This window comes from Ailuropoda melanoleuca, unplaced genomic scaffold, assembly GCF_002007445.2.
Source record: "Ailuropoda melanoleuca isolate Jingjing unplaced genomic scaffold, ASM200744v2 unplaced-scaffold11384, whole genome shotgun sequence".
NCBI classification, from domain to species: domain Eukaryota; kingdom Metazoa; phylum Chordata; class Mammalia; order Carnivora; family Ursidae; genus Ailuropoda; species Ailuropoda melanoleuca.
The window spans coordinates 2,733,392-2,757,470 of NW_023179820.1; the positions used below are offsets into that span (position 1 = coordinate 2,733,392).

General features: G+C 34.7%; 1 long non-coding RNA gene across 1 annotated transcript; it reads left to right on the plus strand.

Annotated features, from left to right (window-relative positions):
• The first annotated feature begins 10,947 nt into the window (after window positions 1-10,947).
• Window positions 10,948-23,545, plus strand: LOC109489508. The gene is made up of 3 exons (XR_002142533.1): window positions 10,948-11,011; window positions 23,024-23,128; window positions 23,526-23,545. It is a non-coding gene; the product is annotated as an uncharacterized LOC109489508 (long non-coding RNA).
• The last annotated feature ends 534 nt before the right edge of the window (window positions 23,546-24,079 follow it).

Consider the following 24,079-nt stretch of genomic DNA (forward strand, 5'->3'; position numbering starts at 1 on the left):
GTTGGAGTCTTTTGGGTTTTCCATATAGAGTATCATGTCATCTGTGAAAAGAGAGACAATTTGACTTCTTTACCAATTTGGATACCTCTTAACCCTTTTTGTTGTTTGATTGCTTTGCTAGGATTTCTAGTACTATGCTGAATAATGGCGAGAGTGGGCATCCTTGTCGTGTTCTTGATCTTAAGGGAAAGGCTTTCAGCTTTTCCCCATTGAGAATGATATTTGCTGTAGGCTTTTCATAGATGGTTTTTTTGAAATTGAGGAATGTACCGTCTATCCCTACACTCTGAAGGGTTTTAATCAGGAAAGGATGCTGCATTTTGTCAAATCTGTTTTCTGCATCAATTGAGAAGATCATATGGTTCTTGACTCTTTTCTTGTTGATACGATCTATCACACTGATCGATTTGCATTGTTGAACCACCCTTGCATCCCAGGGATGAATCCCACTTGGTTGTGATGGATAATCCTTTTAATGTACTGTTGGATCCTATTAGCCAGGACCTTGTTGAGAATTTTGGCATCCATAGTCATCGGGGATATCGTTCTGTAATTCTCCTTTTTGATGGGTCCTTGCCTCTTTTGGGCATCAAGGTAATACTGGCCTCATAGATTGAGATTAGTAGTTTTCCTTTTGTTTCTATGTTTTGAAACAGCTTCAGGAGAATAGGTATTATTTCTTCTTTGAATGTATGTTAGAACCTGTCAGGCCCTGGACTCTTGTTTTGGGGGAGGTTTTCGATCACTGCTTCAATCTCTTCATAATTAATCAGTCTGTTTAAATAATCAATTTTTTCCTGTTTCAGTGTAGGTAGTTGATAGGTTTCCAGGAAGGCATCCATTTCTTCCAGGTTGTTTAATTTATTGGCATTAAGCTGTTGATAAAAGTTTCTCATATCCTTCCTATTTCATTGGTGTTGGTCGTGATCTCTCCCCTTTCATTCATAATGTTATTAATTTGAGACCTTTCTCTCTTCTTTTGAATAAGTCTAGCCAGTGGCTTGTCTATCTTGTTTATTCTTTCAAAGAACCAGCTTCTAGTTCTCTTGATCTGCTCTACTGTGTGCCTGATTTCTAATTCATTGATCTCTGCTCTAATCTTGATCACCTGCCTTCTTGTGTGTGCATTAGGCCTGTTCTTCTGTTCCAGCTCCAGCTTCTTGAGGTGAGAATCTAAAAACTGCATTTTAGATTTTTCTATTCTTTGAGTGAGGCTTGGGGCTATGTATTTTCTCCTTATGACCACATTTGCAGTGTCCCACAGGTTTTGGACAAATGTGTTTTCATTTTCATTTGTCTCGAAAAATTGTTTAAACTGATTTTTAAATTCCTGGCTTACCCAATCATACTTGAGCAGGATCGTCTTAGTTTCCAAGTGTTTGAGTTTCTTCCAAATTTTTCCTTGTGATTGAGTTCCAATTTCAAAGCATTGTGGTCTGTGAATACACAGGGAATAATCTCCATCTTTTGGTATCAGTTGAGACTTGTTTCATGACCCAGTATATGGTCTATTCTGGAGAAAGTTCCATGTGCATTCGAAAAGAATGAGTATTCTGTTGTTCTGGGGTGTAGTGTTCTGTATATATCTATGAGGTCCATCTGGTACAGTATGTCATTCAAAGCTCTTGTTTCTTTGTTGATTTTCTGCTTAGGTGATCTGTCTGTTGCTGAGAGGGGAGTGTTGAGGTCCCCTACTATTAATGTATTATTATCTATATGTCTCTTTATTCTGGTTAAGAGTAGGCTTGTGTACATGGCTGCTCCCCTGTTGGGGGCATAGATATTTATAATTGTTAGATCCTCTTGTTGGAAACATCCTTTAAGAATAATATAGTGCCCTTCTGTATCTCTAACTACAGTCTTTAGTTTAAAATCTATTTTGTCTGATATGAGAATTGCTACCCCAGCTTTCTTTTGAGGTCCATTGGCATGAAAAATGGTTTTCCATCCCTTCACTTTCAGCCTGGATGTATCTTTAGGTTCAAGATGAGTCTCTTGTAGACAGCAAATGGATGGGTCATGTCTTTTATCCAATCTGCAACCCTGTGGTGTTTTATGGGAGCATTTAAGACATTCACATTGAGAATGATTATTGAGAGTTATGATTTTAATGATGTCATGTTGTCTGTGAAGTCTTTGTTTCTATAGATTGTAAATTTCTGTTCAGTATCACCCTTGGGGCCTTTTTACTTTTATAGAACTCCCCTTAATATCTCATGTGGGGCTGGTTTGGTGGTCACTAATTCCTTCAGTTTCTGCCGATCCTGGAAGCTCCTTATCTCTCCATCAATTCTGAATGACAGCCTTGCTGTATAAAGGCTCCTTGGCTGCATGTTCTTCTGAGATAGAGCTTTGAAAATACCCTGCCAACCTTTCCTAGCCTGCCAGGTCTCTGTAGACAGGTTTGACATTATTCTGATATTTTTCCCTCTGTACATGAGGATTTTCTTCGCCCTGGCCACTTTCAATACTGTATCCTTGGATCTAATATTTGTGAATTGCACTATGATGTGATGTGGTTTAGGTCTGTTCTTTTTGACCTTGGGAGGGGTCCTCTCTGCCTATTGGACACAAATGCTTGTTTCCTTTGCCAGATTAGGGAGATTCTCTGCTACAATTTGTTCAAATATCTCTACTAGACCTCTCTCTTTCTCCACCCCCTCGGGGATGCCAATGATTCTGATATTGGAACATTTCATTGAGTCAGTAATCTCCCATAATCTACATTCTTGAGATTGGATTTTTTTGAGGCAAGTTTCTCTTTTAACTTTCTACTCTACCATCCACCCTACAATTCACTAATTCATTCTTCTGCCTCATTTACTCTGGCCATCAGAGTGTCTAGTTTAGACTGCATTTGATTCATAGCATTTTTAATTTCTGCCAGATTCACTCTCATTTCCACCCTTAGAGATTCTATATTCTCGTTAATATTTTCATTAATTTTTTTTCAATCCTACACATCATCTTGACCATTGTTACTCTGAACTCCATTTCTGACAATTTGGTTATATCCATATCCATCAGTTCTGTGGCAGAGGCCACAGACTCATTATCTTTTCATTTCTGGGGGGATTTCTCCTCCTCATCATTCTGATCAGGACATGTTTTGGACATGCCTGGAGCCCAAATTATTGACCAGGACCCAGGATGTGTGCACTTTATAGGGACCTTAGGGATGTGGGCTTCTTGATTTTTCAGCCTGCTTTCTGAGGAGGGGCCTGCCACACTGATACCCAGGCAACCCTGTTTGGGTAGAGTCGCCCTGTCCCCTGCAAGGGGGGTTAGGGATGGGAACAATGTAAGCTGGTATTTCCAGGCTTTTGTTCTCTGGTGGCTTTCCCTGGTGGTTTTCTGTGCCTCTTCTGAGAGTCGGAGTAGCAGTGGGATTCATGGTTTCCCGCTTCGTACCTCAATATTCAGCACTGGAGATGTTCATTTGTAGAGATCCAGATGTATCTTCCTACATATGCAGTCTTTAAAAAGTAGAAAATGTCATCATATGTTACAACATAGGTGAACCTTGAGGACGTTATGTTAAGTGAAATAATCCAGACACAAAAATACAAATACTGTATAATTCCACTTATGTGTGGTACCCAACACAGCCAAACTCTTAGAAACTTTGTAAAGTTTCTAAGAAAAGTATATGGTGGTTGCCAGGGGATAGGGAGATAAAAAAAAATAATGAGATCTTGTTCAAGAGATAGAGTTTCAGTTTTTCAAAATGAAAGATCTAAAGTTCTTTTCTACAATAATGTGAACATAGTTATTTGCCATTTCATTAAGAGAGTGGGCTTTTTAGAGTCTCCCCAAAACCTGAGAAATCTATTTTAATGTCCTACTTTAGAAAGGCTAAAGACTTGTCTCTTGTCTCAATCATAGTGGTTGAATCAGGAAGCTCTACTTTGTCTGATACCAGCAGCTACTGTTAGAACATGCCCAGATGCATTGCACAACATTCTGATCACATTTCTATTTTTAATATCTGAGCATATTCCTCCCTGCTTTCAAACTCAGCTGTGATGAATATTTTATTTATACCTGATCTATAAGTTTTAGTTATTTTTGCTGTGAGAGTTCTCTACCTACCTAGAGGAACTCACATTGCCAGAAATCTACCTCCTTTGAAGTCCTAATCTTCAACAAATTATTTGCAACCACTTTTGTCACACTCTTAATTTCTTCCCCTTCTTGTAGCATTTGACTGAAACCTAGGATGTGCAATATTTAGCATTTTTCTTTTCACATTAATTGTTTGGATTATAAGAACTTCTATATTCATTACAGTAATCACTATTTTTATTTTGAATTATATATTTATTATTATTATACATTTATAAATGATATAAATTTGTTTTGTACATTTAAAAACACAGACAATCCTATATTTGAAAATGTCAGGATTTCCAAAATAGAACTCGCGAACGTTGAAGTCAGAATGAACTTCCATTGAAGGATATAAAGTAAGCCAAAATTAATTTAATGATAATTCTTTAAAAGGCAAATCTAATAGAACAAAACTATTGAATCCAGGTGAAAAGAAAATGAATAATGGGTATATATGACTTTTTGTTTACTTCATTTAACCAACACTAACACAGCATTATGCCAGGTAATTTTCTATATAATTTCTAAATATTAACTAAATGATTCATTTAACAACCCAATGATAAAACTGAGTCTCAGAGAGGTTCAATAACTTCCCAAAATCCAGGAGTTCAGGCAATATATTCAGGATTTCAAACGGTCTAATCTGGCTCTAGAGTCTATATTCTTGACCTCTACAGGATGCTGCCTCTCATATAGAAAAGTTTTATCTAGTCTAATTCTTGCATTTTTTTCTTTCCCTTGTGATAGCAGTTTTACCATTTACAACAAAATACATTTTGATTCCATTCATTTTATATTTAAGAAGGTTTGTCTTTAGGCTTTATAACCATATTTTGGTTTAATTGTAAACAGGAAATGACTAACAATGAATTTGATATCTTATAACATTCAAACATTCAAAAAAGCTTGAAAAGAACAGCTTATAAAACAGCTGTTAGATTGCCTGAGGTAAAACTCATGGAAGTATATGATTCTTTCCTATAAGATTAATTATAAATGAAATAGTGCTAAGGAAATTAAGTGGATACAATGAAACATAAATTAAAAATCAAAGCAAAAAGTAAAATAATTTAAACAGCTTGATGTATTTGAATTCCTATATAACAAGAAGGTTTCATTGAGTACAGTGTGTGTGTTTGGTTTATTATAAACAGCACTGTTGTCTCTGCCAGTTAGGTGATAGCGGTCCGCCAGTGTGGAGAGAATTGATACTGATAAGACATCAAACAGAAGCCTTTTTAAAGACATGTTCATTTGGTCCTTCCCTAAGGTTACAAATTAATTGGCAATCATGACACATGGGAGATGACAAACTGTTGTTAAAATGTCAAATATCCTCCTAAAGTAGAAATTTCTCTCAGACAAGAATGGAAACCACATTTAAATGAGATTTTTTTTAAATGAAAGATCTTTCATGGCTTAATGAAAAAAGCATTTCATTTCTGTATGAGAAATCCGGAACATGATGACAGAAAATAACAATTATTCAGTCACTGAGATACAAAAGAATACTTTTTCATAAAAATTTTGGCAAGTGTGAAAATAAAAACTATTCCTCTGGAAACTACACAAAAAAACATTGAGCTTTATATAAACAAAATGTATTAGCACTCTTACAATTAGTTTGATGTTTAACATCTTTCCTGAAAAGTACTGCTTTGCATTTTTAGAAATGATTGTGTTTTCTTTAAAAATTTTCCTCCTGAAACATAATTTTTGTGATTTCTGCAATTTTCTATGTATTTATATATAAGTAGTCTTATCAATAAATCCTAATACTTTAGAATGGGAAGACTTCGCCTCTTACAATATAATTCTCCTCCTTAGTCCAGATTGATATTTTATTCTTCTTTTTTTTTTTTTAAAGATCTTATTTATTTATTTGACAGAGATAGAGACAGCCAGCGAGAGAGGGAACACAAGCAGGGGGAGTGGGAGAGGAAGAAGCAGGCTCATAGCAGTGGAGCCTGATGTGGGGCTCGATCCCATAACGCCGGGATCACGCCCTGAGCCAAAGGCAGACACTTAACCGCTGTGCCACCCAGGCGCCCCGATATTTTATTCTTGATATTGTTTATTATACAATACAAATTAGTTACCAATTTGTCTCTAAATATTGTGTTTCAATTATGGTTTCTTCTCTGTGTCTGGGTGCTTAGAGTAACCCAAACTGGCATTAACTTTTTAAAAATTTTTGAATAGATGAGACATTGTTTCATTGACTCTTAATATTCTACCATTTCTATCCCTTTATACAATGTCTCAGGCTTAAGGAAACATCTAGTGTTTAGAAATAAATAATATATATATACCATATAGAGCAAATCAAAAATATCCGTGTGTATCCACATAGGGCATCAAATCAAACTTTATTGTACATTCCATATTGCTTTATGTGTTTTTAAAACAGGACTCATGAGGGGCACCTGGGTGGTCCAGTCAGGTATATGGTTTTGGCTGGGGTCATGATCTTAGGGTGGTGAGACCAACCCCCAAGTTGGGCTGCACACTCAGCACAGAGTCTGCTTAAGATTCTCTTGCGCTCTTCCTCTGCCCCTCCTCTTGGCATTTTCTCTCTATCTGAGATAAATAAATAAATCTTAGAAAAAATAAAAATAAGTAAAATGAAACAGAATCCACGAGTGCATATGGCTGGCGTGTATAATCTCCATACAGTTGGAGGTACTCTGTCTGAGGAAACTTGTCCTGGTCATGTAGAGGACACAATATGGTAATTTAAATGATAAAGGACTTGAAAAAAGTCCACTTCTTTCAAGGCACTTCAGCATTCCTTATCAAATTTCTTCTCCCCTTCTGATACATTCTTCCAGGAAATGTAATAGAACACAGCTATTTTTTTCTGCTCTTCCTATATACTTTATTTTCACCAGATCTTGTAGTAGATTCAAGTAGAAATCAATTAGTTTAACAGTATGCATTGTACTCAAAAAAATGCCAAGACCTCTGTTATCTGCTGGGACTGCAACATACATGCAGGGAATGATGAAGAACAAAATTTGTTTAGTAAGCAATATTTCCACTTTTGAATATCACAGTTTAGTCACTTTTTCTTATAGGAACAGGGACTTTCAGGTTTCAAATCATTGCTCAGCATTATTATATGACAAAGAAGTCCATGTCTTCTACATTCTGCAACTCCTATTTGCATGTCCAGAGTATTTGTCTTACAAGACAAATGGTGAGATAATCAGAATCGAGCTCTTCTGAGGTTGCCTGATTTCTCTTCCCCATTTCCAATAAAATGGATTTGTTCGTATTGTACACATGTGTAGGTGTATCATGTTACATATTACACTTTACATTTGCTCAAAATGTATTTATTTACAACCACCTTTTTTTCCAAAAATGCTATGTTGAAAAGTTCAAACCTAACCTGAGAAAAATCACAAGAATGGTATGGTGAAAACTCATATAGACTGCCTAAGTATACCACTTATAAACATAGCAAGTATTTGTTTTTCTCTTCATGTTTGTTTCTTAGTATTATGTTATAATTATAAGTATAATAACACTGATTATTATTACTATCATAACACCAGGTCCCTTAACACATGTCTCAGTTTTCTGATAATCTCTGTGACAGTTAATTTTATATGGCTAGACTATGATACCTAGGTGTTTGGTCAAACAACAGTCTGGATTTTGTTTGAAGGTATATTTTTAGATATGATTAACATTTCCATCAGTAGACTTTGAGTAAGGCAGATTACCCCCCATAATATGAATGGGTCTCATCCAATCACCTAAAGAGCTCAAGAGCAAAGACTGATGTTCCCTACAAAAGAAGGACTCAAGACTGCAAAATGGAAACTCCTAGTTTCCATCTTGTCATCCTGTGGAATTTAGACTTAGAACTGTGACATCAACCCTTACAAGTCCAGTCTGTCAGCTTGCTCTACAGATTTTAGATGTGCCAGCCCCCACAATCATGTGAAACATATACATATATAAAAATACATAGATCGATATTTATACTTATATAAATATAAAATATATTTTATGCAAATACACATATATGCAGAGAAAATATCTAATCATTTTATATATTATACTATATATTTCATGACATATATACTGTACTATATATATATTGTATTAGTGAGGGTTTTAATCCACACCCACACATACATATCATATTGTCCTTTTTCTCTGAAGAGCCCTAACTAATACAATGTAAAAGCAATTATTATATTCTCTGCAAACAACTGAGATCTTGGCACATATTAAGAATGCAATAAATACTGTTGAATTAATAACCTGCTTTTTACTTGAATCTTCTACAAGACTTGGTAAAAATAAAACAAGCAGGAAGAGTAGAACTAAAATCTGTGTTCTATGATAATTTCTGTAAGATGTATAGAAAAAGGGATAAGAGAAATGGGAAGAGATATTAAAAGAAAGTGTCTTGAAGGTACTAGGCTTAATTTCTTCAAAGTCCCTTATGATTTATGTTTATTCTCTGCTTACTGTTTTATTTGTTTCAATGCTACATTCTTTTCCCCATTCTTTCAAATCTGTTTGTTTGAAGGCTAGATTTAAGGAATAACCACTCAAGGTTTCTTTTATATGCTTCATAAAAGACATACCAGAAATCTGTATACAGAAAAATAAAAGTGCAACTGTAATAAGGCACTGGGAAAGATAATACATTTTCATCAGCTGTGTGACAGAAAGTATTTATTTCCACTCAGTGATTCACTATGGTGATTTAATTGGAATCAGCCCCTAGACCAAAACGCAGTCACCAAGCAAATGGAGCATGCAATCTAGATATGATTACTAGACTGCGATTTGAAAACCAAAGATAAAGATGCCACACAAAGCAAGTATGGAAGGGTTCCGGGGAGATGGAGAAGTAGGAAGTAAAAGGACTCTGTCTCTTCACCTAGACCACAATTGCACTAGCATAATCCATTTGTTTTAACTATTTTGGAATACTGGAGTCTGTCAGAAGGCTTGCAACTTCCAGGAAAAGGCTTGAACAGTAAATGGCAGTTAATTTCAGTCAATTTCAGATTTAGTTCAGCAATAACTACCCATTCCTCACTCCCCTATCCCCCATGGCAAGCATCCATTCATGTTCTCAGAGGAGCTTTCACATAACTGGCAGTATTCAAGGTGGGCAATGGAAACCTTATTCCCCAAATATAGGGATCTGTGTTCTTGTTGCTGATTGTTTCTTCTGAACAAAGAGCCCTCTTCCTGCTGTTGGACTAAAGTGACTTTCAGGGGATTTAAAAAGCCAGATTCTCCTCCCTCCCCTCTTTTTCATTTTATTTGCCTCTTTCCTATTTATTTTTCTCTTTTTCCCTTTTCAGGGACCAGATATTTAAAGTGTAGGACATTTAAAAGCAACCATATACACAGGAAAAATGGAGGAAGTCACTACACATGCCCAGAGAAAGGCACAGGCTCATAAGAAGCCCAATATCTTAAGAGTACATCTCAGACTGAGTCCCAGCACAGAGATAGCTTGAAATAATCCAAAACAAACATAAAAACTAGTCAACACAGGAAGGGGGGGGGTGATCTGATTTCCAGAGTCACCAAATGATTTGATTCAAATATACAGTTTTCAAGAAGAAATAAATCACAAAGCATACAGAGAAACAAGAAAGTATGGCCCATGCAAGGGGAAAAAATAAGACAGCAGAAAAGAAAGACCAGATGGCAAACCTAATAGACAAAGACTTTAAAACAACTCTCTTAAAGATGGTCAAAAATCTAAAGAAGGATGTGGAGAATGTGAAGAAAATTACTTATGAACAAAATGGAAATACCAATAAGGAGATAGAAAACCTTAAAAACAATTCTAGATCTGAAAATATAATAACTGAAAAAAAATTATGATAGGGATTCAAAGGCAGATATGACCAGCAGGAGAATCAGTGAACTTGAAGATAGGACAATGTAAATAATCAAGTTGGAAGAACAAATAGAAAAAGGATTGAAGAAAAGTGAACCGAATCAGTAAGCTGGGTGGCTCAGTCAGTTAAGTCTCTGCCTTTGACTCAGGTCATAATCCCAGAGTTCTGGAATGGAGTCCTGCATCAGGCTTCCTGCTCAGTGGGGATTCTGCTTCTCTCTCTCCCTTTGCCCCTCCACAAGCATGTGACTCTCTCTCTCTCTCCTTCAAATAAATACATAAAATCTTAAAAAAAGAAAGAAGAAAGAAAGAAAGAAAGAAAGAAAGAAAGAAAGAAGAAAGAAAGAAGAAAGAAAGAAAAAGAAAGAAGAAAGAAAAAGAAAGAAAGAAAGAAAGAAAGAAAGAAAGAAAGAAAGAAAGAAAGAAAGAAAGAAAGAAAAGTGAACAGAATCTAAGGTAACTGTGAGACACCATGAAGAAGACCAACATACACAATGTGGGAGTCCCAGTAGAAAAAGAGAGACGGAAAGGAGCAGAGAGGTTATTTGAAGAAATTATTGATGAAGGCTTCCCAAATTTGATGAAAGACATAAAAATAAACGTCCAAGAAGCTCAACAAACTGTAGCCTGAACTGTTATTATCAAACTGTCAAAAGACAAAGAGAGACTCTTGAAAGCAGTAAGAGAGAATTTACTCTTCATATACAAAGAATCCTCAATAAGATAATCAGCCAATTTCTCACCAGAAACTTTGAAGGCCAGAAGATAGTGGGCCTATCTGCTCATAGTGATGAAAGAAAAACACTGTCAACCAAGAATCCTATATCTGACAGAACTCTTCTTCAAAAGTTAGAGAGAAATTAAGATATTCCCAGATAAACAAAAGCTGAAGGAGTTCATCACCACTAGACCTGCTCTGCAAGAAATACTAAAGGGTCTTCTGTAGACTGAAATGAAAAGACACTGGCAGGTTACTTGAAGCCATACATAGAAAAAAAGATCTCAGTTAAGGTAAATACATGAGCAATAGTAATAGCTAGTATTTTAACTTCATTTTATACCGCAGCTTTTTTCTTCTTCATGATTAAAGAAACTAATACATCTTTTTACATATGTTCTTTTTTTCCTAACTTTATTGAGATATAATAAATAATTAAAATTGTAGGGGAGCCTGGGTGGCTCTGTTGTTAAGCATCTGCCTTTGGCTCAGGGCGTGATCCCAGAGTCCTGGGATCGAGCCCGGCTTTGGGCTCCCTGCTCCACTGGGAGCCTGCTTCTTCCTCTCCCACTCCCCCTGCTTGTGTTTCTTTTCTCACTGGCTGTCTCTCTGTCAATGAATAAATAAAATCTTTTAAAAAAATTAAAATTGTATATATTTAAGGTGTACAACTTGATGATTTGGTACACATTGTGAATTACCACAATCAAGAAAACCAACATGAATATTACCTCATAGAGTTACTATCATTTTAATATGTTTTTCAGCTCTGTTGAGATATAATTGTCATACAACATTGTGTAAGTTTAAGGTGTACAATGAGAGGATTTGATACACATATATATTGCAAAATGTTTACCAAAATATGGTTATTTAACACATCTTTCACCTCACATAATTGCCATTTTGTTGCTGTTTTGCTGAGACATTAAAATTTTACATCCACATCAACTTTTGAGTATATATTACATTATTGGTAACTATAGTCACCATGCTGTACCTTAGATCCCCAGAACTTATTATTTTATAACTGAAAGTTTATATCACTTGATCAACACCTCCCCATTTCCACCACCCCTCAATCCCTAGTAACCATCATTCTACTGTGTTCCTATCAATTCCAGCTTTTAAGATTCCACATATAAGTGAACTCTATCTGATTAATTTCACTTAACCTAATGCCCACAAGGTCCATCCATGTTTTTGAAAAGGGCAGGATTCCCTTCATTATTATATATGAATAATATTCCATTTTTAATATTTACCACATATTTCTTATCCATTCATCCCTCTATGGACACTTATGCTGTTGCCATGTCTTGACTATTGCAATTAACAGTGTATTAAACATGCAAGTACAGATATCTACTTAAAATTCATTTGAAATTTAATTTCTTTTAGATATATACCTAGAAGTGGGATTGCTATTTTTCATTTTTCATTTTTGGAGGACACTTTATACTGTTTTCCTTAACGTTGTACAAGTTTACATTCCCACCAACAGTAAATCAGATTTTCCTTTTCCCCACATCCTTGCCAGCATTTGTTATATATTGTGTTTTTGATGATAGCCATTCAAGCAGGTGTGAGGTGATATCTCATTGTGGTTTTTATTTGCATTTCCCTGATGATTAGTGATATTGAGCACAAGTTAGTGTATCTTTTGGCATTCGTACTTAAGTCCTCTGCCCATTTTTTAAATTGTTTTTGTTTGTTTGTTTTTTGCTGTTGATTTGAATGAGCTCCTTGTATATATTGGCTATTAACACTTTATCAGACATAAGGTTTGCAAATTATTTTCGCCCATTAGTTACGATCATTATAAGGATCATTTCTTTTGCTGTGCAGCTTTTTAGTTGATGGAGTCCCACTTATCAGTTTTTGCTTTCATTGATTATGTTTTTGGTGTCATATCCAAAAATTCATTGCCAAGACAAATGACAAGCCATCTTTCCTATATTTTATTCTAGGAAGAAAAGGTTTTATAGTTTCAGGTGTCACCTTTAAGACCTTAATCAATTTTGAGTTAATTTTTGTCAATAGTATAAAACAGGAGCCCAATTTCATTCGTTAGCATGTGTTTATCATTTTCCCAATACCATTTTTCCATCTTTTCCCCATTGAATACCCTTGGTTCCCTTGTCAAACATTAATTAAATATATATGCATAGGTTTATTTTTGGGTTACAATTATATCCTTTTGGTCTATGTATCTGTTTTTCTGCCTGTACAATACTGTTTTGATTACTATAGTTTTGTAGTATAATTTGAAATCAGTGTAATCTCTTCAGCTTTTTCTTCTTGCTCAAAATTGCTTTGGCTATTTGGAAGGTTTTGTGGTTCCATACAAATATATTAGGATACAAAATATTAGGATTTTATTATTTCTGTAGAAAATGCCATTGGAATTTTTTTAGGGATTGCATTGAATCAATAGATGGCTTTGAACAGTATTTATACTTTAATATAATATATTAATTCTTTCAATACTTGAATACAATATATCTTTCCATTTATTTGTACCTTCATCAATTTCTCTCATCAAAGTCTTGTAGTTTGGGGATATAGATCTTTCACTTCCTTGGTTAAATTTATTCTTAACTATTTTATTATTCAAATTGCTACTGCAAATGGAATTACTTACTCTATTTTTTAATAGTTTAGTATATAGATATACAACTGATTCTGTGATGTTGATTTTGTATCCTGAGGCTTTACTGGATTTGTTTATTAGTTCAAATATTTTTCTGGTGGAGTATAAGATTTTCTGTAAACCAGATCATGTCATCATGATTTTTTCCTGTCTAATCATTCTGGCCAGGACTTCCAGTACTACGATGAATACAAGTGGGGAGAATGGGCACTCTTCTCTTGTTCCAAATCTTAGAGGAAAAGCTTTCAACCTTTCACTATTGAGTTTAATATTAGCTGAATATTTTTTAGTCACATCTTTTATTATTGAGGTATTTTCCCCCAAATCCAATTTCCTGAAAGTTTTTACCAGAAAAGCATATTGAATTTTGCCTTTTTTTTGCATCTATTGAGATGATCATATGTTTATATTTTATTAATTTGTTGTATCATATTTATTGACTTGAGCATGTTGAACCATGACTAATATGTTCTAAAAAATAATTCCAATTTTAAAAGCTGTAACTTTGGTTTACAACTCTGTAATTTGTTTTCTACATGATTTAAGAGACAATGAATAAAAAAATTAATTTATCTTTTTAGACACACCACGTATAAAAATGTAATTTTTGTGACATCAATAACTAAAAGGGAGTGTGGATGCAGCTCTAAAGTAGCAGAGAATTTTTATGTTTTTGAAGTGTTTAGGTAAAAATTCAAATTAAAATGTTATAATTTTAGAATAGTGTATGGGATCCCCATGGTAACCACAAAGAAAATAGCTACAGAATTTACCAAAAAGGAAATGAGAAGGCAATCAAAACATTTCACTACAAAATATAAACTAAATACCAAAAAAGGTAGTAATGCAGGAAATGAAGGACAAAAAAAGCTATAAGGCATAGAGAAAATAGAAAAATAACAGAGGTTCCCTTCATTAGTAATCACTTTAAATGTAAATGGATTAAACTTTCCAATCAAAAGACAGAGATTGTCAGATTGTATGGAATGGGGAGAAAAACACCATCCAACTATATTACTATGGTCAAGAGAATCACTTTAGATCCAAAGCCACAAATAGATTTAAAGTGAAGAGATGGATAAAGATACTGCATGCAAATAGTTACCAGAAGAAAGCAGGGTGGTTATACCAATATAAGACAAAATAGACTTTAATTTTAAAAGGTTTACAAGAGGGGTCCCTGGGTGGCTTAGTCAATTAAGCATCTGACTCTTGATTTCAGCTCAGTCATGGTCTCAGGGTCATGAGACAGAGCCCTGCATCAGGCTCCACACTGGACACAGAGTCGCTGCTTAAGATTCTCTCTCTCCCTCTCCCTCTACCCCTCCCTCCCTGCTCTCTTTCTTTAAAAAATTTAAAAAATAAATAAAAAGGTTTACAAGAGATAAATAAAGATTATATATTTACAGAAGTTTTAATACAACAAGAGTATATAAGAATTATTAATGATTACACCCATAGTATCAGGCCATCAAAATATATCAGGCAAAAATTTAGAGAATTAAAGGGAAATAGACATTTATACAATAATAATTGAAGACTTTAATATACCACACTCAATAATAGAGAAACACACAATAAAACCACTATACATAACAGATATATAGGACACTCTACCCAACAATAATGGTACACACATTAATCCCAATTGCACATGTGACATTCTCCAGATCTCCAGACTCTATGTCAGGCTAAAATTTAAGCCTCAATAGATTGAAAAAGATAAAGTATCCTGGGGTACCTGGGTGGCTCAGTCAGTTAAACTTCTGACTCTTGGTCTCAGCTCAGGTCTTGATATTGGTGAGTTCAGGCCCCACATTAAGCTCCACACTGGGTATGGAGCCTACCTAAAAAATAAAAAAATAAAAAAAATAAAGTACCTTTTATTACCACAAAAGGATTTAAGTAAACATCAATAACAGAAGGAAAACTAGAAAATCTCCAAATTTTTGGAAATTAAACCACACACTTTTAATCAATTAATAAATCAAAGAAAAAATCACAAAGAATAATTTAGCTTAAACTTAGAGATGAATGAAAATGAAAAAACCACATACCAAAACTTACACAGTGAAAGCAGTGATAAGGGGGAAATGTACAGCTATAAACATCTTAGCATTATTCACGATATCCAAAAGGTGGAAGAAACTCAAGTGTCCATGAACAGATGAAAGAATAAGGAAAATATTGTATATATATACAATGGAATATTATTCAGCCTTAAAAATGGAGGAAATTCTGATTTACGTTGTAACATGGGTGAACAAGGACACTAAGCTAAGTAAAATAATCCAGTTACTAAAAGACAAATGCTGTATGACTCTACTATGAGGTACCTGGAATAGTCAAACTCATAAAAACAAAAGTGGAATGGTAGTTACCAAAGGCTGGAGGGAGGTGTGAATGGGAAATTATTGTTTGATGTGTATAGAGTTTCAGTTTTGCAAAATGGGCAATTCTGGAGATGGATGGTAGTGATGGTCACAACAATATGAATGTATTTAATACCACTGAATTAAATACTTAAAAATGGTTAAGATGATACATTTTATACTATATGTATTTTACCACAATAAAAAAATTTTACTTAAAAAGAAAGAATAAAAAGTAATTAATTTTCTAAAATTAAAGTACTCAGGCAAATAGTGCCTGAGATCAAAGTTAGAAAAATAAGGGAATTACCTACTGAATGGGAAAAGATATTTGCAAATGACATAGCCAGTAAAGGGTTAATATCCAAAATATATAAAGAACTTATAAAACTCAGCACTCAAAAATCAAATAACCCAATTAAAAAATGGGCAGAAGACACAAACAGACATTTTTCCAAAGAAGACATACAGATGACCAATAGACACATGAAAAGATGTTCAACATCACTCATCATCAGGGAAGTCAAAACCACAATGAGATATCACCTCACACCTGACTAAAATAAAAAACACAAGAAACAACAAGTGTTGCCAAGGATGTGGAGAAAAAAGGAAACCTTATATACTGCCACTGGCAATGCAAACTGGTGCAGCCACTGTGAAAAACAGTATGGAGATTCCTCAAGAAATTAAAAATAGAATTATTATATGATCCAGTAATCACACTACTGGGTATTTACCCACAGGATGTGAAAACACTAATTTGGAAGAATATATGCACCCCTGTGTTTATTGTAGCACTATTTACAATAGCCAAAGTATGGAAGCAGCCCAAGTGTTCATCTACTGATGAATGGATAAAGAAGATGTGATAGATATATGGTGATATACATACATGAATGTATATAATACATATATATGGATATTATTCAGCCTTTAAAAAGAATGGAATCTTGCCATTTGCAATAACATGGGTGGAGCTAGAAAGTATAATGCTATATGCTAAATGCTAAATAAGTCACTCAGAGAAAGATGAATACCAATATGATTTCATTCATATGTGGAATTTAAGAAACAAAACAAATGAAGAAAGGAAAAAAAAGAGACAAACCAAAAAACAGACTCATAACTATAGAGAACAAACACATGGTTACCAGAGAGGGGAGGTGGATGGGAGGATGGGAGAAATAAGTGATGGGGTTTAAGAGTGCGCTTATCTTGGGTCAACTGGGTGGGTCAGTGGGTTGAGTGTCTGCCTTCAGCTCAGGTCATGATCCCAGGGAGGTCAAGCCCTGCATCGCATCAGGCTCCCTGCTCAGTGTGGAACCTGCTTCTCTCTCTCCCTCTGCTGTTCCCCCTGCTTGTGCTCTCAATCTCTCTCTGTCAAATATAAAGAAAATCTTTTGAAAAAAAAGAGTTCACTTATCTTGATGAGCCCTGAGTAATGTATAGAATTGTTGAATCACTATATTGTACACCCGAAGCTAATATAATGTTGTATATTAACTATATTGGAAAAAAGAAAAAGGGAAGGGGAGGGGACGGGGAAGGGAGGGGTTGAGAAGGGAAGGGGAATACCACCTAACCCTTCAGGTGGATTTTGAAAAGATGTGTCAATATCCATTTTATTCCGAGTACCATTTCTCACAGCATATTCCTTTAGTAGGCTTTGATAACAACACGGGGTTCAAGACCATAACTTTTTTAAGTGTCTGGGGGAAAAAATCAGGTTCCAAAATACAAACTGAAAACTGCAAAAAAATTAGTACATAATGAAATGTCTTTATTATATTTCATTATATCAACTTGTCACTGCAACTCAATTCAACTCTTAAATAGCATTATATAAAATAGAGTTGAATGTGGGATGGCATGAATTTAAACAGTTTGATATCATGAGGATGAGATTTCCAGGTTTACAAAGTTCTGAGTTTGTCCCAACTCAGAATAACTTTCTCATGTTTGGTCCTGCTGCTTTTTCTATAGGCTTTTAACAAATGTAGCTCTTTGTAGATAAGACAAAAATGAGATGAAGAAGAAGAAAAAAGAAGAGAAAATAATGCTTGTTTTTATTTTATATAGGTCAAGTCAAAGCATTTGTGCAACACAATGTTTCCAGATCCATCATTGTCCCTTCCAACTATGCAAGATAACTTAAAATTGGAATTTTGCATTTTTTAAACTTATTAACTTTTAAACTTTTCAAGTGTGCTTTGTGAGGAAAGGCCCACATGTAAATTAGAAAGACAAGTCCATTTGCCTTATTTCTTGACTGAATGTCCAGATGAAAATCAAAGAAAGGAAGCATTGAAGACGTGACCACAATTGTGCATGCATAGGTGAAAATTAACTAAGGAGGTGGTTGATGAATATGGTACTGATTGTCCAGCAGGACGAGCAATTTTGTTTATTTGATAGTTTGTACAGAATGTGTTTGCCTTTGAAATGTTTTTAATTTTTTGGCAGCTGAAGCCTCTGTTTCTTGCCTCTAATCCCAAGCATTTCAATATGATGTCATTTAAAGATGGGAGCCAAGATAAAACAGGCATATTTGGGATAAAAATTAGCCAGCTGCCAGGAAGTAGAAGGTTTTTCAATAAACAAATGAGAGTGCTGTCACTTGCACAGCCCGGAGACTGCTCAACGAGTCTGTTAATCATTTTCCCTGCCTCTACTGAGATAGTCCCCTCTATCCAGGGTGGTCATCTATGACTTCCGTGTGGAAAAGGGGAAAGCCAACATGCAGTGCCAATGTCTAACATTGTTCAGGGTCTTTGCACTGAAAATATTAGAGTTTCTATTAAATTGTATTAATTCAAGTCATAGCACTTAATATCACTACTACATTTTGTTGGGAAATGAAACCTTTGATATAATCAAATAAATAAAGTGGCACTGAGTGCCAGTGAAATTATGCGATATCTGTGAAAATACCTCAAAAGCTATAAACTATTTTTTAAGGTTCCTAAATATATATTCTACAAATAAAAGTATTTTTTTTCATATTAATAGGACCAAAAGCTTTAAGTGGCACAAGCCTGGAATTTTGGTTTCAGTTTTATTATTTTATATTGCATCTATATCCATAATAGGTTATGGTTAACACCCCTTAAGAGGCATAGGTAAAAGTAACCATTACAATAGAAGATCGTAATAATAGGATCTCAAGATACTTCTGTGAGAGGGAGCAATAAGAGTTTTGGATATAACATTAAATTACCTTCCAAATAACCAGAAAATTCCTTAATTTATTGACACAATTTCCAACATAAAAATATTTTATCTTCTAACCCAGAAATTTCACTCTGAGGTATTAACTCAAGAGAATTAAAACACATAGGTAGGTGTATGCATGCTTGCAGAACACAGGTGCCACACACACACACTCACAAGCTGTAAATGAATACTTATAGAAGTGCTTTGCATAATAACCCAGAACTGGATACAAGACAAATGTTCACCAACAGATAAATAAAGAAATTTGGTATAGTCATAAAACAGAGTATTATTCAATGATAAATAAGAATAAAATACTAACACACATACACATGGATGAATTTCAAAACATACTGTTAAAGAAGTCAGCCCCAAAAGACAACAAACAATGATTTCATTTATATGAATTCCTAAAATTGGCAAAACTAACCCCTGGTGACAGAAAGCAGATCAGTGTTTGCTTGGAGGCAAGGAGGAAGAGGTTGATTTCTAAGAGACACAAAGAAACATTTGATGTAATGCAAATGTTTTTATATCTAGATTATAGTGATGCTCACTACTTGGGTGTGTATTGCTATATTGGTATGAACAACCCTAGGAGTAAAGGTTCAGCAGTCAGGTAAGCAGCAGTCTTCGTAAGTTTCAAAAGCTCATTGGAAACTTTGGAAGCTACCTATAGCTAATTTGAATTATCTAAACTAAGGAACCATTTTGGCAAAGATTATCTCAATACCACCCTGTGGTATAGAATGTCCCTTAGTTACCCAAATGTTCTCAGGAAATATAGACCTCTACTTTTTAAAATCTTAAATGAATTATAGTATGAGCCTAATGGGGGTCCTCATTTCATCCTGCCAGATTGTTTAGGCTTAGACAAGACCCAACTTTGTCTAATAGGAGTGATTTGGGTTCTCCCAGTGGCTTGCAGAAGTTTATCTTTGTCATGGGATTGTTTTCTCATATGATTGCTGTTAATGAATTTATTCTTCCTACTCCATGTCATCCAGTCCTGTAGGGAAACTGCCTATCTCACCACACACTGATGTTTATACTAATACATACCTTTTTTTAAACCGCTTTTTAAAAAAGGCTCACTTTCTTGTTAGAGCTGTGCTGTCAAATACAATAGACACCAGCCACATGTGGCTATTTAATTTCAATTTAAACTAAAATTAAATAAAATTTAAAATTCAGTTCTTTAGTTGTGCTGCCACATTCCAAGCATTGAATGGCTATATGCGTCTTGTAACTACCAAATAATGGTGAAAATATAGAATAATTTCAACATCACAGAAAGTTCTACTGGAAAGTGTTCCTCTAGAACATGGATGAGGACTTTCCAAAATTTCTTGCCTTTTAAAATTATCATCACGGAATTGTGTCCAAGGTTAATTTCAGGTTAATGATATTCTAGATGGCTAATTCTATCCTTTTCACAGATCTAGTTACTCTAGGTATAATTCTAGCTATAATTTCATAGAAAGCAAATCTCTTACTGCAAATATTTTAAGGCCTTAACCTTTTATTATCTAAATTTAGTGTATCACCTGTCCTCTCTAACGGTACATTTATTGGTGCTAAGTCTTATGTGGTTCCCTCATGTCTGTGCAACAATAGGAGTCTTACACAGAAGTGATTCCCTCCTTCTCCAATACCAGCTGGTGAATAAGGGCTGGTGTACTCAATGAGTCCACTGTAGTTTCCCTCCAAGTTTACAATAATCCCACAGAGCTTTGGGATTTTTAGGAGCTAGACAGAACATGCCAATTATATCAACCACAGTGGATGGAATAGAATAAGAAATAAATAATTTTTATTGAAGGAATGAATGACCAATTCATACTGTGTTAAGACTGTCCAAACACATGATAAAGATTTCCAAGTAAGTTTTTGATGGAATGTTTGTTAAAATCTTGTGATTAAAGAGTGGAGCCTTTTCTGAGATTATCAGTTTGTGGGTGTACACACACATATACATACACGCACACACGCACAAAGCTACATGGGACTTATATTCTTAAAGTTGTTATTACAGAAGTATGAAACTATGCAAACTTCTACAAGTTAGGAGGAAAATATTAAACTACCATTAGACTTTTCCCAATAACATTCCTGTCCTTGATTTGAAACTGACTCCCCAGTCAATATTTAAGAATGTATAGCATTAAAAATTGAAATGAACATGAAATTCACTTTTACAATTATATAACAATGATAAAATCCAATCTTTAAAAAACTACATTGATCTTTAAATGGAACATTTCAATTTAAGTAACATGTTCCCCACTTCATCATTCAACTTATCACATACAATATATTTGCCTCTGGTGTCTTTGACAGTTCATCAGATAATGGAGTAATTTATATGTTTTATTAATGTGTAAATTAATCCTGATGTGATCCAAATTAGGAGACTTGGTAGTACAGTACTTCAAAAGAAAACTTGACATTTTCAGGTTGGACTCACAGTATTTTTAAATGTTACCTAAAACTCAATTACACAGATCAAAACAAAGACAACTCCACATATATTTGAAATGTTTGCCATATCAGAAATTGCATGTCTGGACTGATAAACTCATGGCTCTTATATTTTACTTTTTAAAATATTATCATGTTTAGAAATATAAATTAATTGAATTGTTTTAATAAGTCAATTTTTTATCACTAAAGGTTTACAAGTATAATTAATACATTTAATAACTCAATCCAACAAGTTTTTAGTGAGTAACTATTTATTGCATACTATTGTCCTTGGCCTTGAGGAAGGGGCCCAATAAATGAAAGATATAATCCTTTCTGGAGAGTCCTATGTTCCAGTAGGCAAGAATTGGAGGTAGTTTTAAACCCAAGTGACTAAGGATAGCTTATGATATATTTTTACCAATACATCATGTATTTCATTAATAAGATGTATGTTCAGATTTTTCACTGAAAATCAAAGACGTTGCTTTTTTATTATTATTAAAAGGAGCAAATATCTAAACAATTCTCTAGGAAATTCAAATCTTATTAGAATAGTATTTGCTGGACTTAACTGAGTTTGGATGACCCTAGTCCGGTAGTAATAAAATCAGGGAAGAGAAGAATTCATCCATGCATCTCTTCCCTCTCTGCAAGATGTCAAACATCATCAACTTTCAGAAAATGCCTCTTGGTTTCTCTTCACTGGCATAGGCTTGCCCTGCTACCATGACCTCATGGGGAGTTGGTTGAAATAAAATGTCATTCAATAAATACTATGCTTCTGAATATTTTAAGGGTAAGTTCTGTGGTGATAAGAACAAAACGACCATAAAGAATTTCATTTTTATCTTAGGTATGGTGCAGACTTAATATTGAATCTATGATCACTGCTATTTCAGTAACCCAAGATTCTTACCACCCCTGGGCATGCAGTCCCTTCACATCTAGATTATATTCTTCTGCTGATGGCTGATGAAATTGAACTGTGACCATAACACAACAATTACTATTATCCAAAAGAGGATTTCAAGGGACAGTTTGACCTTTGGAAATATCACTGGCTTAGTAACTTTTAAGATAATTTGATCTTGCAGGTTTGTTCACAATATATAAGGGCCAAAATATTGAAAACTGTCACCAATCTGCCTCTGTCACCAGCATACCCAGAGTTGAGGTGTTTGAGCCATTGCCAATGAGATTGCCTGTCTAAATAACAAGATTTTAAAACCTATAATTGAGAGTAAGGCTTAATTACTAAAAGTTGTTTTACAAGTGTCCTATTTTAACATACATTCATGCCTTTTTATTAAATTCAGTAATATATGAAAGCTTTTTAAGAATGTTCTGTCGGTAACACTGGAAAAATTCCAAAGTCTTGTCTAGACTCCATGTATGCAGTAAAAATAAAACAATGTACACTATAGAACCAATTTCCCTGAAGTTTGTTCACTGCTGTCATTGCTGTATCATTCAATAGTATATGCTAGCTTGTATTTTTAACTCTTTAAAGACAAGGTCCAAGGTTTCAAATTGTTTAATCTGCCAAACTGTGTGTTATGTGATAGAGTAGAATTTCTCAAAATATCTCTCTTGTCCAGGAACATCGGCATCATCCGGGACTCAGGCGAGGCAAATTTTCATGTTCCACCATGGACCTACTGAATCAAAAAATGGTCATCAACACAGGACAACCAAGAGTGCAGGTGATTCTGATACACGCTCAAGTTTGAAAATCACTGAGCTAGAGCATCATAAAAGCCTCTGATCTTGGGACCCTTGAAATGCTGGACTGTGTTCAGAACAATTCCTCTTTCTTTACTATTGCTCGACATCTCCAGGAATGTGGAAGTCACTGTGTCCAAAATAACTCATTGAATCCTCAGAGAGTTATTGAAAAAATAAAAAAGCCTCTTCTTCCCTTGAGCCAAAAATCTTTAGAACCAAAGTGAAGACCTAGATATTACAGTTCCATTCTTAGGCGCTTAATTTTAAACGATGTATTCTTAATTCTAGTTGAAAGTGATTATCAAGCCCACCATTTTATGCTAAATACCTTTCTCCTTTTTTTTTTTTTAAAGATTTTATTTATTTATTTGACAGAGAGAGAGACAGCCACCGAGAGAGGGAACACAAGCAGGGGAGTGGGAGAGGGAGAAGCAGACTCATAGCGGAGGAGCCTGATGTGGGCTCGATCCCATAATGCCGGGATCACGCCCTGAGCCGAAGGCAGACGCTTAACCGCTGTACCACCCAGGTGCCCCCCTTTCTCCTTTTAGAAAATATTTCCCTTGTTATCTTTTTAAAAAATACATCAGAAATTCACTCTATTTGCAAATGATTCTTGGTCTTCAACTTAACCCCTGGGTGACCTTGGTAATAACAATTTTGATGCTACCATGGACAGAAGATGCACAACTTTCAAGGTCATTTTGAGGGCTAAATGACATACCACCAGAGACAAGAAGTTTAATTCTTGACAATAACATGGTGCTATTTCCCAGTGTGTTTACCTTCCTTGGCTTCCCTCAATTACTTTTCCCCTCAACATTCCCACCCGCTGGAAGAAAACCTGTATTTTTTCACTTTCTTGATGCTAATCTGAATTTCAAAATCTCTCCTCAGCATTTTGGGGAAGTATAAACTCATTTTTTATT